Source organism: Ictidomys tridecemlineatus, chromosome 13 (assembly GCF_052094955.1).
Source record: "Ictidomys tridecemlineatus isolate mIctTri1 chromosome 13, mIctTri1.hap1, whole genome shotgun sequence".
In the NCBI taxonomy this organism is placed as follows: Eukaryota; Metazoa; Chordata; class Mammalia; order Rodentia; family Sciuridae; genus Ictidomys; species Ictidomys tridecemlineatus.
In genome coordinates, this window is record NC_135489.1 from 64,005,365 (window position 1) to 64,027,241 (window position 21,877).

Below are 21,877 nucleotides of genomic sequence, written 5' to 3' on the forward strand. Positions count from 1 at the left end.
ACCTCCAGTACTGCCCCCTCCCCCTCCCCCCAAATTAAAACACTATAGGATATGAACATTTACAGATTAAGAATTTAGCTTTAATAAGAGGAGATGGAGGCTTACATTACAGTAGAGGCCATGGAATTGGATAAACTTAAATTATATTTGATATTTCAAGTCATCTAGCTGGAAATAACTAGATGCACAAACATAAAATATATGAAATGCTCATGTGGGTCCAATCCCAGAAGAATTTCAAAAGAGTAGTACCATATAAAAAATTAATGTGAATACATTTTCCAAGGAAAAAGTTATTCATCAGAATGTGAGACTTCAAGATTTAGTCAATGATTTTGAAAATCATCTAGTTCTCTGAACTACCTGCATGCAATTGCCTATAATCTATCCCAGTAAGATACTATTTAATATGCTAATTTTTATTTTTGGCATTTTGGGGACAGGGAGACAGTCTTTATTCACTTTGTTCTTAGTTTTTTCCAATTATTTTAAATTGTCACCTTTATTTTTTATAATTTCCAATGTTGCATATTTAATTTTTGTATAATATCCAATACTGTGAGTATAAATTGTGTAAAGACAAAGGAAAGCAAGTCAAAACAATGAGATTTTATCTCACTCCAGTTAGAATGGCAACTATCAAGAATACAAATAATAATAAATGCTGGAAAGGATATGGGAGAAAGTGTACACTCATATATTTTTGTTTGGACTACAAATAATATAACCATACTGGAAAGAAGTGTGGAGATTCTTCTAAAGACTAGGACTGAAACCCCTATATGATCTACTTGTCAGAATTTATTCAAAAGATCTAAAATCAGTATACTATACCAAAACAGGTACATCAACATTTATAGCAGTAAAACTCACTATAGCTAAGTTATGGGACCAGCTCAAGTACCTGTCAACAGGTGAATACATGAAGAAAATGTGGTAATTATACACAGTGGAATTTTAAAGAAGAATGAAACTACAGCATCTACGGGTACACGGATGGAATTGGAGAATATTGTGAAATAAGTAAAATGAGTCATATTCAAAAAGTCACAAGTTGAATGCTTTCTTTCATATGTTAAAAGTAGACCATATTAAGGAAAAAAGGGAGGGAAGGATTCCATGAGAACAGAATAAAGATCAGTGGAGCAGAGGAAAAAGATTGAGGGAAGGAAGGAGGTACAGGAAAATGGAAGGACAGTAGAATAAATTGACCACATTATGCTATCTACATATATGAATATATTGCAATAAATTTCACCTTTATGTATATCTGTAAAGCAGTGATTTAAAACAACTATAAATAAATAGAAGGAAACCGTAGTATAGAGGAAAGGCAACAGGAGGAGGGAAAGGTGAAGTATTGGGGACTGAGGTAGAGCAAACTGTGTAGTACATGCATGTATGATTATGTCAAAATGAATTCAAATATTATGCATAGCTATAATATACAAATACAAACATTAAATACTTTTAGGAGAGTTTTAATTCTAATTCATTATGAATATTTTAATTTCCTTGTTTATTTTGCTAGTTTAACTGGGAATTTAGCAGAGTGACAAGGAATGAGAGGAATATCATGATGATGGCTTACAGAAGCCCAAGAGAGCTTCCAATCCATGTGGTAGTTAGAGGTGAGAGAAGCTTAGGAAAGATTATTTGAAGGATATGGAAAATGACAACCCCCAAGACAGTCTGACCTGGGAGGAAGAAGGGAGAAAGAAGGAAAAATATTGATCCTTTCCCAGTAAATTATTTCCCAGTGACAATGAGGCCTCACATTTATTATGTCCCAGTGACAATATAGTGACCCCTGGATAAAAAAGATAAGCACTAGACACTGAGTTCTGGATCCTCCATCCTTTCTCAGTAAAAATAAGTTTCAAATTTTTATAATCTTTTTTCTGAATGCCCAAACTGACAGATTCTGTTGATGTCTTCAATGATTAAGTCAACATTCAGTGTTACCTATTAAAAACCCAGACCTCTCTTGTAACTGGTGGCCATTTTCTACTCAGAAAGTGAGCCCCTCCAGTGCCTGTCTGACTCTGCAGCTGAATAAACAGCACTGATCCATGAGGTCTGTTCCTGTCTTTGTAATTTGTAGTTACATTTTGGCTCCCTGACTGGGAATGGGATCAATGTGACATTTACTCATTCCCATCCCCCCAATCCTTTCTTTTTCCCCCCATTGTCATATTAACTCTCCCCCCAACCTTCCCTTCCTGTCCTTCATTCATGCTCACACTATTGGGGGAAATACCTTGTATATTATTATTGTTTAGGGGAGTCTACAAGTATCTGTGCATAGAAAAAAAACCTTTTTGACCAAAATTTTGAACTCTTAAAAAAAAAAAATTCACCAGCTAAGCAAACAGGGAAGAGTAAAATAGTGCTTCATTTCATGGTAATAAAAATGGTAATTTACAAAAAAGAAACAACATTATACTATACTAACACTGTTATTTAAAATGTGGTTTCCTTAAACTGATTGCCATTTCTCAAACTATGTAGTACCAGGTATCAAAAGGATAAGTAGCTTAAATTAGAATACATGTCAACTAGTGTTTTAGTCAGCTATTTTGCTTCTGAGACTAAAAGGACCTTACCAGAACAAGTGTAAAGGAGGTAAAGTTTATTTTTAGGGCTCACAGTTTCAGAGGGCTTAGACCATAGGATGGCTCCCTGAGTCAAGGCTCAAGGTGAGGCAGAACATCAAGCAGAAGAGTATAGCAGAAGAAAGCAGCTTGCATGGTGATCAGGAAGCAGAGAGAGAGAGAGACTCCACTAGCCAGATATGAATATATACCCACAAGCCATGCCCTCAATGCCCTATCTCCTGAAGCCACATCCCACCTGCTTTCAGTTTCCACTCAATTAATTCTATCAGGTGATTAATCCACTGATTGGGTTAAGACTCTTGTAACCCAATCATTTTTTTCTTTGAACCTAGTTGCATTGTCTCACATGTGATCTTCTGGGGAACGCCTCACATCCAAACCATAACAAAGAGAAAGTGAAATGGCTAATAGTTCAAGAGAGCTGTATTTTCCATTTGTATAATTAAAATTTACCTAAAATGAAAAAAAACAAAAGTAGCAATTTAAAAAAGCACTAAGATATATTAAGGTAAACTTTTCTAAAGCTAAAAATGCTAATTTTGTTTGCCTTTGTAAACAATAGGCAGGACAGGTGGGGTTGAACAGAACAGGTTTTAGCTACTTCCATTATAAGTCATTCAACATTAGTTTATCTTTCACCACATAATATTTTCCCTGCTAAAATTTAAATTAATTTTGTAATTAAGGAGTTTATAGGAATTATTAGTTTTATTAAGAGTTTGGTTTCTGATCATATAATTTTACACATATTGAGAACTGGTATACTCGTCAAAGATCTGAACATTGGAAGAAGTAAAAGAAAATAATTGAACAATGTGTAAGAAGTTGAGAATATAATTAAATATAATAAAACATTAGATAAATCATAAGGAATTAGAACTGGAATAGATAAACAATTTAGAAAGAAAACAGAATAACAAAAACTGTATTAAAATTAAGGACAGGTATAAGTAATAACTTGTAATAAGTGAAAATATGTCTACAATTTAAATATGACAGAAAGATTGAGAAGACAAGTTTGACACAGGGAATAAATATTATAGTACTTTTTCAGAACTACTAAGAGGCTCATAAATAGCATATCTTGAACAATGAACAGCTTTTTGAAAATTTATAAGTACTAATATCTTGGAGCAAACTTACAATTTACTGTTTTTAGGAGCCTGGACCTAACAAGAAAGTGAAGTTTAAAAACATCATAGAACATATGTGCCTAGACTTTTAAAACCATATGGAGGATGACTTTTTCTAATAACTCTATACAGGTTTCTAAACCGCTAACCTAAAATAGTGGTTTTGATCTCCTTGCTGCATGCTGACTATATTAATTAAGGTAGATATAATTGACTGCTGTAATTGAGTTATAATCTCTTCTAAGAGTGGTTGTTGCCTTATTCTCTTAGTTTATTGACTTTTTAAATGAATTCTACAGCTAAATCAATTCTAATCACTATATCAACTAGAAATATTCCACTTTCCACTGCCAGACCAATTGTAGTCACAAAATCAATAGCTGGTACTTCAAACTTATTAATGAATGGAAAAAAAAAGAAACTGTACTAAAGAGAAAATGAAAATGATTTCATTTCTGTATTAAAAAGTAGGCAAAGTTAATTTATCACATAAATATTCACATTGAATACAAACACAATGATAATAATTATTATCATTAAAATGATATTATAAAATATTTAATCTGTTTCAATTGACCCTTGCAGAACATTTCATAGTTACAAAAGCTTCTGATGATAGCTATTTATATCAAAGTGAAATTATTTATAATACTGAGATTTCACAATTAGCTTAGGACCTCTTGTCTCCTATTTTATTACTTCTTTATTGTGTCTGATTTCTATGTATAAATTTTCTTGTTTGAAAACATACCATCTTTTCTTCTCTTCCTGTTAGAAAATAACCTCTAAGATGCATTCCCACTACACTATATTTTCAAAATTTAATTGATAATTTTCATTTCTCTCAACTTTTGTTATACTAAATGACTGCAATTACCATCTATAACTCACTAATAATTCATGTGTCTAAAATGTCTTTGATCTCCTCAAACATAATGCCATTAATTTATACAACATAATAATACAGTACACCTGAAGGTGTCAAATTTCCAAATACATCCAATTTTAGAATGATCTTTTGTGACTCTAAATACTGTACTTTCTGTGTTTGATTCTTCCTTTTCTTCTTGAGAATCTTAATTAGAATTATATTTAGTCTCATAATGGTTTTCAACCAATAACCTGAAATAGTCAGAGACCAGTGGATATTCTTCATTAAACCACATTGTTTCAGTGAATAGCTAGTGATACATTTTTAGTTTTGACATGATAAAGATGATACATGCACATATAATGGAATAAGACTACATCTTTCCAATCAGCCGTATCCCTCCTGGTGGTTCAAATCCCTCCTAGTAATTTAAATATTGTAAAAAACATTTAGAAAAAAACAGAATGTAGAAAAACAATTTTGAAGCATTCAAAAAATCTGAACATGGTTGTGTACCCTGTAATCAGAGATATTTGGGAGGCCAAGGCATGAAGATTACAACTCCAAGGCCAAAAAAAAAATATATATATATATACATATATATATAATTATCATTACCAAATATTGTCCTCTGTAAGTTGCTGAGATTCAGAGGGACATAGAACTGGAGAAATCCTGTAAATTATCTCAGTTTAGGTTTTTGTTAGAATATGCCAGCTAATCCATTATTATTTAGAATAGTTGAGGTTAGCTATGTAGATCCACAGGACTTTCTCTAGTATTTGTTTGATAGACAAACTTAACTTACTTAACTTATTCATTTGTGGATGGTGTATTGTAGAATGCTAAGTAAAGACATGGAATCTTAGAATGTATTTTCAAATTTTTCTTTCTAACATTTTATCAACAGATGTCTTATAATCTCCCATTTAGAAGGAGTACAAAGTTTCATATTGTGGTTTTAAGCACATAAACATGCTTGTGAATATTTATGTACAACATGACAGAAATACTCAGGATACTGACGTAAGGGGAATGATGGCCCCCCAAAATGCCCCAGCCCTAATGCCTGGAAACTTTAAATGTTTTATCTTATATGGCAAAGAAATTTGCAGAAGTGATTAAGGTTATGGATCTTGAGATGAAGAAACTACATTGGATAATTCAAGAGGGTGGTATATAATCTCATGAATTCTTAAAAATAGAGAAATTTTCCCACATGTAATTAGGAACAAGTTAATTAGAAAAGAAGATGCAGTGTTTCAGGTCATGAAAATGGAATAAGAGGACCACAAGCCAAGAAATGCCAATGGTCTGAAGAATGGAGAAGACAAGGGGATGGATTACCCTCCAAGGCATCCAGACTGGAAAGCACCCCTGTTGACAACTTGATTTTAGCCCAATGAAGCCAAGTTAGACTTTTGACCCATAGAGCTGCAAGATTAAAAGTTTATACTATATGATCTGCAAATTTGTGCTTATAGCAGCAATAGATAACTAACAGAGACCATAATCTTTCTGAAGAGAGGGATAAGTGAGTCCACAGGATACCCTGAAGTACACACCAGAAGATGTATTTAAAAAATTGAGTTAATACTTGTAATTAAAGTCAAGGAAAATGTGTTAATTTGTGAAATGCACTGACTGTCTGTACTTGGTGAAAATATATAGCATTAATTAAGATTAAGATGGTATAGAATGAATGATTGAAAAAAATGAGCAAGTAGGAACAAATTTCTAAAATGTAAGTAAACTAAAAGAAAAGAAAATTAATATAATCAGAAAACACACAATAAAACGACCATGCAAAACTTAGCATAGTTCAAATGAACAACTTTTCAACTCTCTAATGGTGGTGTGAAACAAATTATATTAAGTAGAAACCATACTTCAGATTTTGAATTCTTCTCTTTTCTCTGTCTAAACTGTTGTGGTTCAGGGTCAGCAAACTGAACCTCCCAGCCATGCAATCAACACTTCATAGTATTTTGTTCTAGTTCTATTATTCAATAGGTTATGTGTATTAAACTTTTTATTTATAATATTTTTGACTTATGAATGAGACAATTTTTAACAAGACAATTCAATAGACTCAATTTCTTTCTGTGAAATTTTTTTGAATATATGAACATTGACTAAAGAGAACAAACATATTAATAGGTGCAAATGTTAGCTCTTTTCTGTAGAGAATTTAGCTTTCACATCTGCTGTATGAAAACACTGAGAGTATGTTTTAGTCAGCTTTTTCACCACTGTGATGAAAAGATCTGACCAGAACAATCAAACAGGAGGAAGAGTTTATCGGGGAGCCACCATTTCAGAGGTCTTCGTGCAAAGAAGTTTAGCCTCTAGGCTCAAGGTGAGGCAGAACATCATGGCAGAAGTGTGTGGCAGAGGGAAGCAACTCATGTGACACTCAGAAAGCAGAGAGAGAGGAGGACTCCACTCTCTAGGTACAAAATATATACCCCCAAACCATGCTCCAATGTCTTACCTCCTCTAGCCACACCCTACCACTTCCATTACCACTCAGTTAATCCCTATGAGAGTAATTTGATGATTAGATTACGACTCTCACAATCCAATCATTTCTCCTCTGAACCTTCTTGCATTGTCTCACATGTGAGCTTTTGGGGGACACCTCAGATCCAAAGCATAACAGAGTAGTTTCATTTATTTATTTTTTATTTTTTCTTAATTTAAAGATTTAAATTTATAATCTCTCAGAATTGCTGAAGGGCTGGCAATATCATTTTGACTAGCTCTCTGTAGGTTTTAAAATCATAGTACAAAGGTCTCTGTATTTTTCAGAGTTGTTCCTATTTACGAAACACTTTTGTAGACATGTAAGCTACATAATTTCTACAATATTCCCCCAATGTAGGCAGAATATGTGATTTTGCACAAAAGCAATCAAATGGACACTAGTCATCAAAAATAGAATTTAAGCCTTTGTAAAATATAAAATTTAAAGTCATTCTGTACTTTAATTCTATTTACATTCACTCCATCACCAAATCCTATTGTTATTTCTTTTAATATATCTTTTAATATATTCTCATTTATATTACCAACCCTATATTAACAGAATTATCAACTAATAGGTAGAGTGGAGTGATAATCAGCTAGCTATTTTCTCCCTCCTTTCTCTACTACCAGTTCTAATAGTTTCCTATAGCCAAATTAACCTGTCTGCTACCAGGATTATCATATTAATTCCTTATCTAAATGCTTCAAAGTTTCATTATTGCTAAAGCATAAATTTCACATATCTCTGCCTTCTTTTCACTAACAAAAACTTCTTAGATGTCTTGGCAGCATTAGTTATAGTATATCTCCTATCTAGGAGGTATAGTATAAAAGATTGCCAACTTCAGAGTCAGAGATAGTGAAATCCCTCTTCTGTCTTTTCCTGCTGTAGGACTCTGGCATGTTTGTATTCACTCTTAGTGCAAAGTAAGGACAATTATGCTTAAACCATAGAATTACTTAAATATTTTAAAATACTTAAAATATTCTACACATAACAAATTAATGGTTGTTATTATTATTGTAACCCAAACTTATTTTCTATTATCAAAAACTAGATTGTTTCATCTTAATACAAATTAAGATCATATATATATAATTTGCACGTGCACACACACACACACACAAAATATCCCACATTTTCCCACTTCCTTTATGTTGTTCCCAATCAAAATCTCTAAATAGGTGGACATAAAGAAAAGTATAAATTAAAAAAAATTAAATTTTAGGTTGAAAAATAATTGAGAATGCTGTAGTTTAGAAAGAAATAACTAAGCAAACTATAATAAAACCAAATGTATCTTTTAATACATTTAAAGTATACTAACAAAAAAGGTGAATGAGTAGCATCTGTACTTTGCAAAAGATAGTTTATATTAATGTCAAATATATGCTTAAAATAGATGAATTAAACGACAGGAACAGTAAATGAAGAAAAGCTAACTCTTGGATATAGTCAATTATGATGAGTTTTGGTTGTAAAAACCAATCAATCAGAGGAAGATATTAATCTTCACTGTGATAAATTTAAAGATTATCAGTGTATTCAAATATAAATTTGCTACATCAATGTGCCTATCTTTTTTTTAGCACCACAGGATGATAATGATATATTACTTCTAGTCTCCATTAAACTTTTGTAAGTTCAATGATCCCAGATAATGTACATCTTCATTGGTTTACCAATTGCTTATTTTTACATTCTATCTGTAAGCATTTACTAGCAATAACTCTAAATGTTTCTGTAACTCACAGTCCATTAGATATAATTAGTATAAAATGTCTGCAAATGACAAAATGAGAAATTAAGTTATTATCTAATAAATCAAAGAATATTGCAAAAGTGGATGATAAAAGGTTTTCATTAGTGAATGAAGGAAGAAGGCTTTTGAAATAAGACATGTTGAATTGTTTCAACAATTGAAGATAGAAACACTTGAATCACAGGTATGTTCTTTGATAATGACTCACATCCTGGATGACATTTTAAAGAAGTGGAATTACATAGTACTACATTCACAACAAATAGAAAAATACTTTCATTATATTAGAAAATAGTTATATGATGTAAGATGGTGAACTTGACTCTCTAAATTATATTAGTTCCAATATTAAACTAAACCATTAGCAATTTTACCACCATCCATGAATACATTTAGAGAACTTCAATTTTCTTCTCTTTGTAATAAGATAAACATTTCACAGAGTAACATATAAAACAATATGTGTAAAATAACCAATTTAATACAGAAGTGCTTATTGTTAAACTCCACTCTGCTGAATCCACAGATGTCCAGTAACAAGAACTTTAGCCTTTCAGTTCTTCAGAACTAAATACTTAGACTCATCGTTGACTCCTCTCTTTCCTTCACATTCCTATATTTATTCTCCTTGGCTTCATCTTCAAATATAATTTTTTAAGTTTCTACCACTGCTACTGTCACCATAATGACCCAACCATATGATCTATCCCTTGGTTTATTCCAATAATCCACATAGCTTCATATGTTCCTCCATATTTGACCTCCCAAACTGTTCTCAACACAAACAGGATGATGAGCTAAAGCATATCACATCATGTCACTTTCTATATGAAATCTTGAAAGGATACATTTCAATCAATAAATTACTTGCAGTAACCTTTATCACATTTCTTACTAACTCAGACTTGCTTACATTTGTTCTAGCCACATTATCCTCCATCCAGTTTCTGGGTAATACCAACTTGCTGCCCACATAGGCAGGGCTTTGGCTATGATGGGTGTTTCAACCTGGAATGTTCTTTCCCCAGATATCCATGTGAGTAATTTCCTCAACTCCCTTCTCTTTGCTCAAAGTTCCAATTTTTACCCCATTACTCACTTTTCCACTTCCCAGTCCCTGTATTCACCGTTCCTTAAACCCAACATGATATTTCTCTTTTTTTTCCTTATTATGTATTTTACTATTTCTCTTCTTGATGGAGCTTAAGTTACACGAAGCAGTAGTCTGGTTTTTTTTGTCCATTTATACACTCCAAACCTCCAAAACTTTTATCTGGAATAAAAGTTCTTATTGTATATTAGAAAACTCTCAGATGAATAGATGCTCTTTAAACATATTAACAAGGCTTGGTAATGCTATCCATACAAGCATCTCTACTTAGGCAACATTTAATGTTTCTCCCTTTTCTTCTCTACCCAATGATTGAATGCCCTATCGGTGTCACTACCAATGAGCTCCATCCATTCACAGAAAAGTCACATAATAATTAAAGATCCTACTCTTTAAAAAAACCCATAATTATTATTGCCAAAATTCTGAGTCACATTAACCTAAACGATTAAAACAACAGATAATATGGAACACATTTATAATCTGTTCTATATTTATTGAAGTGATTTTGACCCATGAATTTGCTCTTAACAGAGTTTATGATACTTCACCAAGATAAATTATTATTATCTTCTCCCAATTTGAAGCATATCCAGTAAGACTTGTACCATGAATCTGGAAGATCATGTACTTTCAAGCTACCTATAGATTTTTTCTCTAATAAAATTGTTATTATTATTAACATTTATTTTTCCTCCTGAACATACAGTGCTTTTTCCCCTTTCTTTCTTTATCTTTTTTTCTCCATCCTGGTTGTACTCTTCTACATTCTACACTCACTTGTAACCCAATTCTCTTTTGTTCACACCTATTCCCTTTCTTCACTTTCTTAAACTCTTCTATTGCCTATGACCTTTGCAAACTATAATGTATGGGCTTTCATAGTTTTTCTGTCTTTATTTCTGTCTAATCTTTCTTTCACTCTCTGTGAAAGACATTTATTTCCATTAGAATAATATCTTGAGGCAATCAAATGGTTGCTTTTCTAGAATTCACATCTGTTCTTCATGGGCTTTAAAGCATCCCTAGCACAATATGTGTAATATCTTATTGCTTATCTTCATAGATATTGTGTATCTTTAAAATAGAGTATATTCATCATTCTAAGCAAAATAAGCCAATCCCCTAAAACCAAAGGCCAAATGTTTACTCTGATATGTGAATACTAATTCACAATAAGGGGATGGGTCTAGGGAAATGCAGAGGTACTTTGGATTAGACAGAGGGGAGCAGGGGGAGAAGAGGGGGTCTGGTTGTAGGAAGAACAGTAGAATGAATTGGACATTATCACCCTATGTACATATATGATTACACAGCCAATATGATTCTACATCATTTATACCAGAAGAATGAGAAGTTAGATTCAATTTATGTATTAGGTATTAAAATGCATTCTATGGTCATGTATAACTAATTAGAAAATATAAAAAAAATAGTATATAAAATGCATTTCATTTTTTTCAACTTACTATCATACCCAATAAGTTTTACATTGCAATCACAGTCTTTGCAACTGTGAAACTTAATCGACTTCATAAGCATTGGTCAAGATACTATCCAAATATTTCAATAAATAAACAGTGTGCTCCTCCTTTTTTTTTACTAAGACATTTATTCCCCAATATTACTTTGAACTAAAAACTGGGTGTTTCTCCAGTTACAAAACTTGACTTATATGTATAAAATCAACTATCTTTTTAAATAATTGAAATGTTGGAGATTATGTATGTATGTTTACATGTATAGGCTTAAGCATGTATACAAATTAATATCACAACATACTTCATCACACTAAGACAATGCAAATATAAACTCTACAATACAAATACCAATTTTAGAAATGTTAAGATATAAATAAAAGTTAATCTTAGATTAGATGATTCAAAAGAAAGAATGTTACTCCTTTCTCTTATGAATAGAAAATGTATGTTTAGGTAATACACAAACTTGATTCACCATAATGAAAGATTGAAATTGTATACCATATCACAGATTATTTCTAAATTCTAGAATATTAACTTTATCAATGTTCAGAACAACAGGCATGTGACATGAGATGGAACATGTCCCATTTTACAGGATATCTTAGGGTAGCCATTTATTCACATGTGAATTATTTGCATATTTGACTGATATTTTATATAGAGGGTAGAAGACAAATGATATCAGATAAAATGATCACTGAATCAGATAAAATAATCAGTGACCACAGTGAACTCTCCTTGTTCTCTGGGGCAGGAAGCCTGGAATGTCTTATAGATCCCATTGTCAGCAGGATTTCAGTTTCAGATTCTCATAAAAGAAAGGTTTTATCTATGTTTTGTAAGATAGAAGGAGATATGAATTTGATATTTCACCATAAAGAAATGTTTAGTGTTTGAGAAAACAGATATGCTTATCCTGGTCTAAGCACTACACAATGTATACATGTTCAAAACACCACATGGTTACCCCAAACACAAGTATAATTTTTATGATTTTATGTATCAACTAAAAAAATTAGCTTAAAGAAAACTTAGCATCCAAGTGGCAGCCCTTAAATGTGTTCCTGAACTTCTTTTGAACTGAGTATGATTTTTAAAAAAGGAAAAGAAATAGAATAATAACTGTCTCAGAAGCTAACCTCTGCCCTTATCAGTCACTATCTCTGGCAACCTTCCAAGTGGTTGATCTCTCATTTCTATGGCTGTATTTTAGCACTTTAATATTTTAGAAACTTACCATGCAATATTGCAAAATAAGTAGTTTTAAGTCTACTGCCAAACGTTTGTAACATGCAGTTTGACATAGAGTAGTAATATTTAATCTGTTTTAATTGTTGTTTGGTGTTCCACTCTGTGATATGCCACAATTTCTTTATCACTAAAATATTCTTAGATGTTTGGAGTGTTTCTAGTTTTGCATCTCCTATGGGTTTAACTGTGTCTCCCCTAATTCATATATTGACATATAACCCCAGTACCTCAGAACTTGACCTTATTTGAAGAAAGGACCTTTAGAGATGTAATCAAGTTAAAAATGGGTCATCAAAGTGGATGCTAAGGATGCTAATCCAGTATCACCATCTTTATAAAAAAGTGGAAATTTGGAAATAGACATGGAAGGATGTGGGACAGATCCTTTCTCACATCTCTGAAAATGAAGCAATACTCCAGCCCCTTCATCTTGGACATCCAGTCTCCAGAACTGTGATCCCATAAATTTCTTTTTAAGCCATCCAGCCTCTGGTATTTGTTATGACAGCTCTACCAAAGTAATACTAGACTATTAAGTATAATGGACAGGTGAACATAATTATTTTTCTTTTTGTATACACAAATATAGACTTATTCATTGTATAAATAAGAGTAGAAGTAATCTATAATAGAAATTCCCATTTCTACATACTTTTTTTTGTACCTGGGTTGAACCCAGGGCCACTTAACCACTGAGCCACATCCCCAGCCCTTTTATTATCTATCTATCTATCTATCTATCTATCTATCTATCTATCTATCTATCTATCTATCACCTATCTATTTATTTATTTTCAGATAGGGTTTTGCTAAGTTGCTGAGGGTCTCACTGAGTTGCTGAAGCTGGCTTTGGACTTGTGATCCTTCTTCCTTAGCCTTCCAAGTCCCTGGGACTACAAGTGTGCACCACTATGTATGGGTCTTCATACTGTCAATATGACAAGGTACTGTTGAAATTTTTTACTTTTGCCATTTTGATGGGTATTTATGGCATATTGTGATTTTAAAAAACTTCCCATCATTACAAATGTACTTTTTCAGATTTTTATTGGACATTTCAATAAATTCCTTCATGAAATATTTTTTCATATATATTATCAAATTTTAATTGTTTTAATCCTTTGTGGCATTCTTTAAATTTTCAAGCAATTAACCAATTGTTGTATACCTTCTCTTTTCTTGGATTTTATTCTCTTAAAACACAAAACTGTAAAACTCCCAGATGATAATGTAGGAGAAAATCTTGACAACCTGAGGTTCAGTGTTGACTTTGTCAATACAACACTAAAGACCTGACCCAAGAAAAATTAATTGATAACTAGATTTATTTACATACTGTCTATGGCTTATTTAATGCTACAATGGTAGAATCAAATAATGTGAGAGAAATCTACCAACCATGCCTACAACAAAGATTAAAATATTTACTTTTCAGAAAACAATTTGAAAAATCTCTCCATTAAAACAATTAAATTATTTTCAGAGTGAGCATTTACTAAAAAAAGAAAGAAAGAAATACAGAAAGAAAGAAAGAAAAAGAAAGAAAGGAAGAAAATTTTACTTTAATTTCAAGTTTTCACTCAATATGTTACATTACAATTTTATTTATTTCTCCTTCAGGTATTCAGGTATGTTCACTTAGGAAAGAAGAAAGGAAGAAGAAGAAGAAGAAGAAGAAGAAGAAGAAGAAGAAGAAGAAGAAGGAAGGAGGAGGAGGAGGAGGAGGAGGAGGAGGAGGAGGAGGAGGAGGAGGAGGAGGAGGAGGAGGGAGAGAGAGAGAGAGAGAGAGAGAGAGAGAGAGAGAGAGAGAGAGAGAGAGAGAGAGGTAAATAAAATGACAAATTTGTGAAACATATTCCCTGTATTCCCTGTTTAATGGATTGTTTGTTATGTGGAATCACAGTACATATACCATGAAAAAACTTTGTGTAAAGTAACTAATACAAAAAAATGGTTTTAAGTAAAATGTCTTAAGAATAAATTTTAAAAAGGAGTTTATTTTAGTGAATACTTTTAATTTTAATGTAATCTAATTTATGGAAATCATCTTCTTGATTTTAAAATAGAACACTCTAAGAAAGTGAGGTACCCAGATGACAAAATCATTAAGAGAGTCTCCTCTACAAACTTCAAAAATATTTATTTTCTGCATTGATCTCTTTTTTGTATGATATATTATAGTAGTCAGATTTCATCAGTTTGCATATGTATATTTAACTTCCACACATGGTGTAATATAAAGTTGATCTGTAGTAGGTTTGTTTCAAGTACAATTTCCATGTATATGTGACTATGTTTCAGGATTAATTAGTTCTAATTTTCTGTGAATATTTTTGTATTATAAAAAGCTGCCTTGATTACTGTAGCTTAAAAAGTGTTCATAAAAACTTTTGGTATCTAATGATTCAGTTCTCAAAAACATTTCTGCCTTATTCAACATGCCAATGCTAAAATTTTTAAAACATCTTACTAATTTAGATACACACACACATAATCACATAAGCACACACACAGACACAAGCACATACACACACACACACACACACACACACACACACACACACACTCTGGAGATTTTTGTTTACTACTAAAATGAATCTACAGGTAACTTTGTTGAAAGTGAACAGTTTTGCAACACTGACTCTTCTAATTCATGAGCAGGGATCTGACCATATTTATTTAGGCTTTTAAAATATTTCTTTGAAAATGTTTCAGAGTTTCTGTGTAGACTATTACATATTTTGTTTGATTTAGTAGTAGGGATTTTGTGGAACCTGTGTTTATTAAAATTTATCTTTACACACAAAACCAAAATAATTGTATTTAATTCAAATTCAGAAAACATACTAAAAGAAAACTTATTTGTCCTTAACAACTTAGCTGTACATTCAAAAATTTTTACATAAAAATTATGTCATCTACTAATTTTGAAATTATTCTCTGAAAATTTTAATATTTTAATTTATTTTCCTTGCCTCATTGCACCGATTGGAATCTGCAGTTTGATGAAGAGTAAGGGGTGCATATACTTGTCTCTGGATATCTCCCTTAAGCAAAATATTTGCTATTGACAATTTCCAGACCTCCTTAATCAGATGAAGCACCTTTCTCTGATTCCTAGATAGTTAATGCTTTAATTATGATTAGAAATAAAATTCATTATTTTTTTCCTGCATCTCTTAATAGATATTTGGAATATTTAATATTAATCTTTATTTTATTACTTCTTCACTTTGATTTAATTTTTAATTTTGAAGCAAACTTTTTTTTCTGGAAAAATCCTATTAGATTGGGATATGTTATTCATTTGTGTGTGTGTGTGTGTGTGTGTGTGTGTGTGTGTGTGTGTGTGTGTATCTTTTATGCATTGCCAGATTTGGTTTAAAAATATTTTGTTTGGAATTTTTGGATTTATACTCAAGACTCAGATTTGCCTTTACTATCTACCCATGTCCCCTTATTTAATGTTTCTTTCAGATCTTTCTTTTGGTTTATTTTGTCAGTGTTATTATCGTGGTCCCATATATGGATGTGGGCAGTGCTTTCTCCCAGAAAGAGATTCTGGGTTTGGCATTACTTACTTCCTTATATATTTGAAATGGGTCACTGAAGACAGTATCTATACCTGATTTCCTTGTGGGAAGGTTTTTAAAAATGCTTTCAATTTCAGTAATATATCCATTTTTCCACTTTCTTTGTACTATTCATATTATCTTTTTTTCTCTCCTTGTTTATATAGACATGTCCATTTCATCTAAAATTTCAAATTTGCTGATTGAATTTATGCATATTATCCAGTTTCATTTCTTCAGATATCAGTTTCATTTCTATCTTTTTATCTCATTATGATTTTTTTCTTGCTTCTTTCTCATTGATTTTACTTGTTCAAGCAATTAAATGTATTTTTTGATAAATAAACATTTGATTAATTATCTGTATTATTTTCTTTTATATTATTAAATTCATATTATTTTTATATTATTCTTGTTAAATTTGCATATCTTTCCTTTAACATTTTGAAACAAATTTTTACTAAATTTTAGCTTTTTCTATTTTCAGATAATACATGTTTTAAAGCTTCAGGCTCCCTCTAAAACACAGTTTCCATGCATCTCAAGTTTTGATATATCATATTCTGATACAGTATATGTGATTTTTTTTAAGTTTCATTGTGATCTCTGTCTTAGGAACATACCATACTTAAAAGCATTTTTTTAAAACATAAAAAATCTTTTGCTTTTAATATTTAGCTTTACTTCACTCTGTACTCACAAAATGTTTTTATTTTATTCTTTGAAAATCTGTTAAGACTTTTTTTTGAAGTGCCAGTCATTTCATTTAAATGTACAATGTGTGAGTGAAAAGATTAGGTATTTGAGGAAGACCAATAGAGTGAAGAAAGAGCCTCAAGAGTAAGAGAGGAGGGGAGGGCACTGGAAATCCTGGGGCTAAAAATCTACAAGATCATACTATGTCCATGCATGGACATACTGCAATGGATCTCATTTTTATATGAAAATAATGAATAATAATAATAATAATTGATCTGTATAGTACAGCAAGTGGATCATGTGGAGAGAGGAAGAGAGGGAAAGGAAAGGTATTAAAGAATGAGATTGATCAAATTATGTTATGTGCATGTGCAAATAAAGAATAATAAATACAACTGTTGTGTATACTATAATGAACCTAAAACATCATAATGAATTTTAAAAATAGGTATTCTATAGATTTAGAATCCAACATAAACGTTATTAGGTAAAGTTTGATGTTCAGGTTACCTGATTTTGCAGTATCTTGATTTGACATTATTTTGCTACTCATACCTTACTACATAATATGTGCTAGAACCTTCTACTCTGAGAGCAAAGTTAACAATATCCCCCCGTAGATAATCAATGTTTAGTATGTAAATTCAGGCTAACATATAGTTGCATAAAATTATGTTTTGCTTTACTTAATCAGTACATCAACCACCTCATAACATTTATTTTTATCTGTACTAATTATTTTTATCTCAAAATCTACATTTTTGATGTCACTATGTTTACAACTTTCTTTTGATTAGCTGTTGTGTCTATCCTTTAGATTAAAAATGCCAAAGAGGATACAGCTAGGTTTTTGTTTCTATCTTGTTGGATTACTTGTGTCTTTTAACTGAAAAGATTACTGCATTTATGTTTACCATAATCACAACTATTTTAAATATTGAATTGATGATATTTACACTCCATTTACTCCTTTTTGTCCTATGTGGCTTACCATTATTTTTTTCTTCCTTTTTTCTTAATTTTTAAATCATCATGGTTGTATCTATTATTTAGAAAGCTATGCAATCTTTTATTGCTCTTTCAGGTGCTACCCTAGTAATTTTAGACTGGACTCACAAAGTCAATCATTCTCTACACATCTTTCTTCTTTTTTCTATTTCCTCATATTTTATTGGCACAGTATAGTTGTACAGATTGATGGGATTTGTTGTTATATATTCATACATGCACACAATCTAAAAATACAATTTAGCCAATTGTCATTCCCCAGTATTTTCCTCCTACCTCTGTGCTTCTTACCTCTTGGTCTTTTTTTCTCAACTGATCTCCCTTTGAATTTTAAGAAATCCACCCCAATCTTCATTTACCTTTTTCCTCTCTAGCTTCTTCATATGAGAGAAAACATGGGACCCATAACCTTCTGAGTTGAACTTGTTTTGCTTAACATGATTGTCTCTGGTTCCATCCTTCTTATTCTAAAATGATAGAAATGCATTAAAAAACTTATTTAAATATATCCTCCTTCTGACTTATACATCAATGTTGTAGAGTTCACTAATTTATTTACATATATATAAAAATTCTTGAAAGGGGCAGTGACACATGCCCGTAATCCCAGCGGCTCCAGCAGCTGAGGCAGGAGAATCACAAGTTCAAAGCCAGAATCAGCAACAGCAAGGCACTAAGCAGTTCTGTGAGACCCTATCTCTAAATAAAATACAAAATAGGGTTGGGGATATGGCTCAATGGTTGAGTGCCCCTGAGTTCAATCCCCAATGCTCCTTCTCTCCCAGACAAAATTCTTAAGCAATAATAATAATACCTTTAAGCAGTCAATATTCATTTATTCTGAATAGAATATTTATTCTTTTTTATTGATTTTCATTGCTATCAGCATCTCCAAGCTGTTCTGTGGAGTCACATTTCTTCCTAAAACCTACTGTTAGTATTTTCTGTAGGGTAAATAATTCATTAATAAATTCCCCCCTTTTTGTCCATCTTAAATACCTATTTTTCCATCACTTTAGAAGAATATTTCATTTGATATAGAGTCCAATGATGTAAGTTTTCACTGCAAGTGTTATAAAGCTTCACTTAATTTTTTAGCTTGGACATCTGCTAACAATCTAACTGCTCTTCCTTGAAAGGAGGTTGACTCCATTGCATATTTGTCCTCAGTATGTTACATTTCCACTGTAATGTGCCTAAGTAGCTATTTAACTTATATCAGGCAAAACTACCATAACAATTTAGTGTGTATTCTCCATGGGAAGTTTACATGTAGTCTGGGCAGTTGAATTTAATTTGCATTCTCATGAGCTCTCCTCAGGTTATCTTCTTCATGACAATGAGAATATTATATAATGTCCTTCCTTAACTCTTATACTACATTTTTATACAGTATTTTTTGATATTAATGTAGCCATATCTTTTCTTTTTGAAAAAAAGATACTCATTATGTACATAGAATATCTTTTTCCATCCTTTCACTTTTAGTTTAGATCTAAAGTAAAGTTCTGCAGATTGAAAATCCTTGTATTTTGACTGGAAAGCTTAATCCATTTACAATTAAAGTAGTTAAGCCAAAAAAAATGATAGGAAAAAACTTACTTTTACAATTCTGCTATTTGTTTCATTTTATTTCGCAGATCTGTTGTTCTTTTTCTCCATTACTGCATTTCTTGGTGTTTAGTTGATTTTTGGAGGTGGGGGGTAAGGACACATTTTGATTCTTTTCTCATTTCCTTTTGTATAATTCTATAAATATTTTCTTTGTAGTGTGTGATAGATAATTGTATGTATCACCTTTACTGGCTACAGTGTGTTAAATATTTGGTTAAACATTATTATTTGCATGTTAGGGTGACTTGGATGAGACTAATATTTGAATTGGTACACAGAGTAGATTTTTCTCCCTAATTATAAGTAAACAGAAATTTACAGGAATTTGATAAGTGATGTATTATTTATTGAATCTAAGAAGACATAATTCTTAGCAGGTGAAATAATTGGGCTTCTTAGCATTTTCTACTTCCTAATAGGTCTTTCATCAAATAAAATATATAAAATTTTAGAATTCCTCAGTAGTCATTATTAAGAGTTCACAGACTCCATAAGAAGGTCCACAGACCTTGATATTATCTTAAACAATACAAAATAATAAGGCTAAGTAAATTTTACACAATTATACTTTAATTTGGGAAATAAAATAAAAATTTAAATAACATAATGAATTCATAAGACTTTTACCAGAAGTGAAAGAGTTTTATTTATGTTTCAAATTATTCTATGTTTCAATTTATTCAAATGAATCACACTTCTTTCAGGAAATTAATGGTGCTGAAGTTTTCTGTGGATTGTGGTACATAAAATAATTTTCTTGAAGAGTTATGTGACATCATATTTTCTAATAAAACTTTTTATTTCATATGAAATTGACAGACCTGTAAAGTAATAATGTAAATTAGCAAAATACTCCAAAGTAGACATTCACTGGGATCAGAATTAAATTTATGTGTAAAGGAAACCACAAAATGACTTACATTTTACCATACATCTTAAAGTATTCATTAGAATACATTTTCATACCTTTAATATTTGTTTCACATTATAGACACAATCATTTTGAAAATTGCCATTTTGAGTACTTTTTCATATTATGTATTTTATTAAATGTTAATATAATTGCCAAGTAAATGAACTAAAAAAATTGTTCAAAGAAAAGAAGACATATTTGAGATTTTGTGTATACATTTCATTAAATTTTAAAGAAAGATGAAAATGTGCACATTTCTATGTTATTATAGGATTGAAAAATATGGATATGCATATCTTCTATTGCTAAAGGCTTTATTATGTATGGGCACTCCTATTTAGAAATGAAAATTATAGAATGAAATAAATTCATAAAAAAATCATATCTCTTCCACACAGATTGTAAGAGGCATGGTTGGGAGCAAATAAAATATATGTATACACACACAAACACATATATTACTCTAAGAATCAGAGAAATTTTATTAATTATTTATTTTCTACTTAAAACTAGAAGAGCAATTGCCATTTTTTAAAATTTAACACTAATAAGTCAGTATTTAAATAGTCAGAGATGATACCCCTGTAAAGATTATTCTCCTTCTTTTCATGCACTTACAACAAAATTATATCCAGAGTAAGCAACATTAATCTCTCTGGAAAAGCAATTCTCAGTATAGATTGAACAATATCATATGTTTAACATATGTATTCTGGGTATTCTAACGTAAATAATATTGATAAAATACTTTCAAGGAGGAAAGGGGAACATGAACAAGTTTAAGGAGATGTATAAAAATTATCTTTAAATAGTCTTATTGTTAAATGTGATGACTACTATGCATGTGTTCAATAAAATAAGATAAAAATATGCATTTTAATTAAGTACAAATTTCTAGAACTTTATAATACCTAAAACACGGAATAAAAGGGGCAATAGTGTCTAGGCATCTTTGTCTTGTTACAATCACTAAGGAAATTTTTCAACTTTTCACCATTTGAGATAATGTTATCTGTTAGTTTTCCATAAATGCCCTTCAGCAGGTTGGTTAAGTTCCCTTTTACTCCTAGTTTAATGGATTTTTTTTTTAATGAAAGAGTGTTAGATTTTGTAAAGTGCTTTTTCTACATTAAGGTGCTCCATTTTCCCTCTGAATAATATTTAGGTATTATATTTTACTGAATTGTCTCTGTGCCTGGCACAGTGGCACACACCTGTAATCCCAGAAGCTCAGGAGACTGAGGCAAGAGGATTGCAAGTTCAAATCCAGCCTCAGAAATTTAGTGAGATCCTAAGCAACTTAGTAAGAAT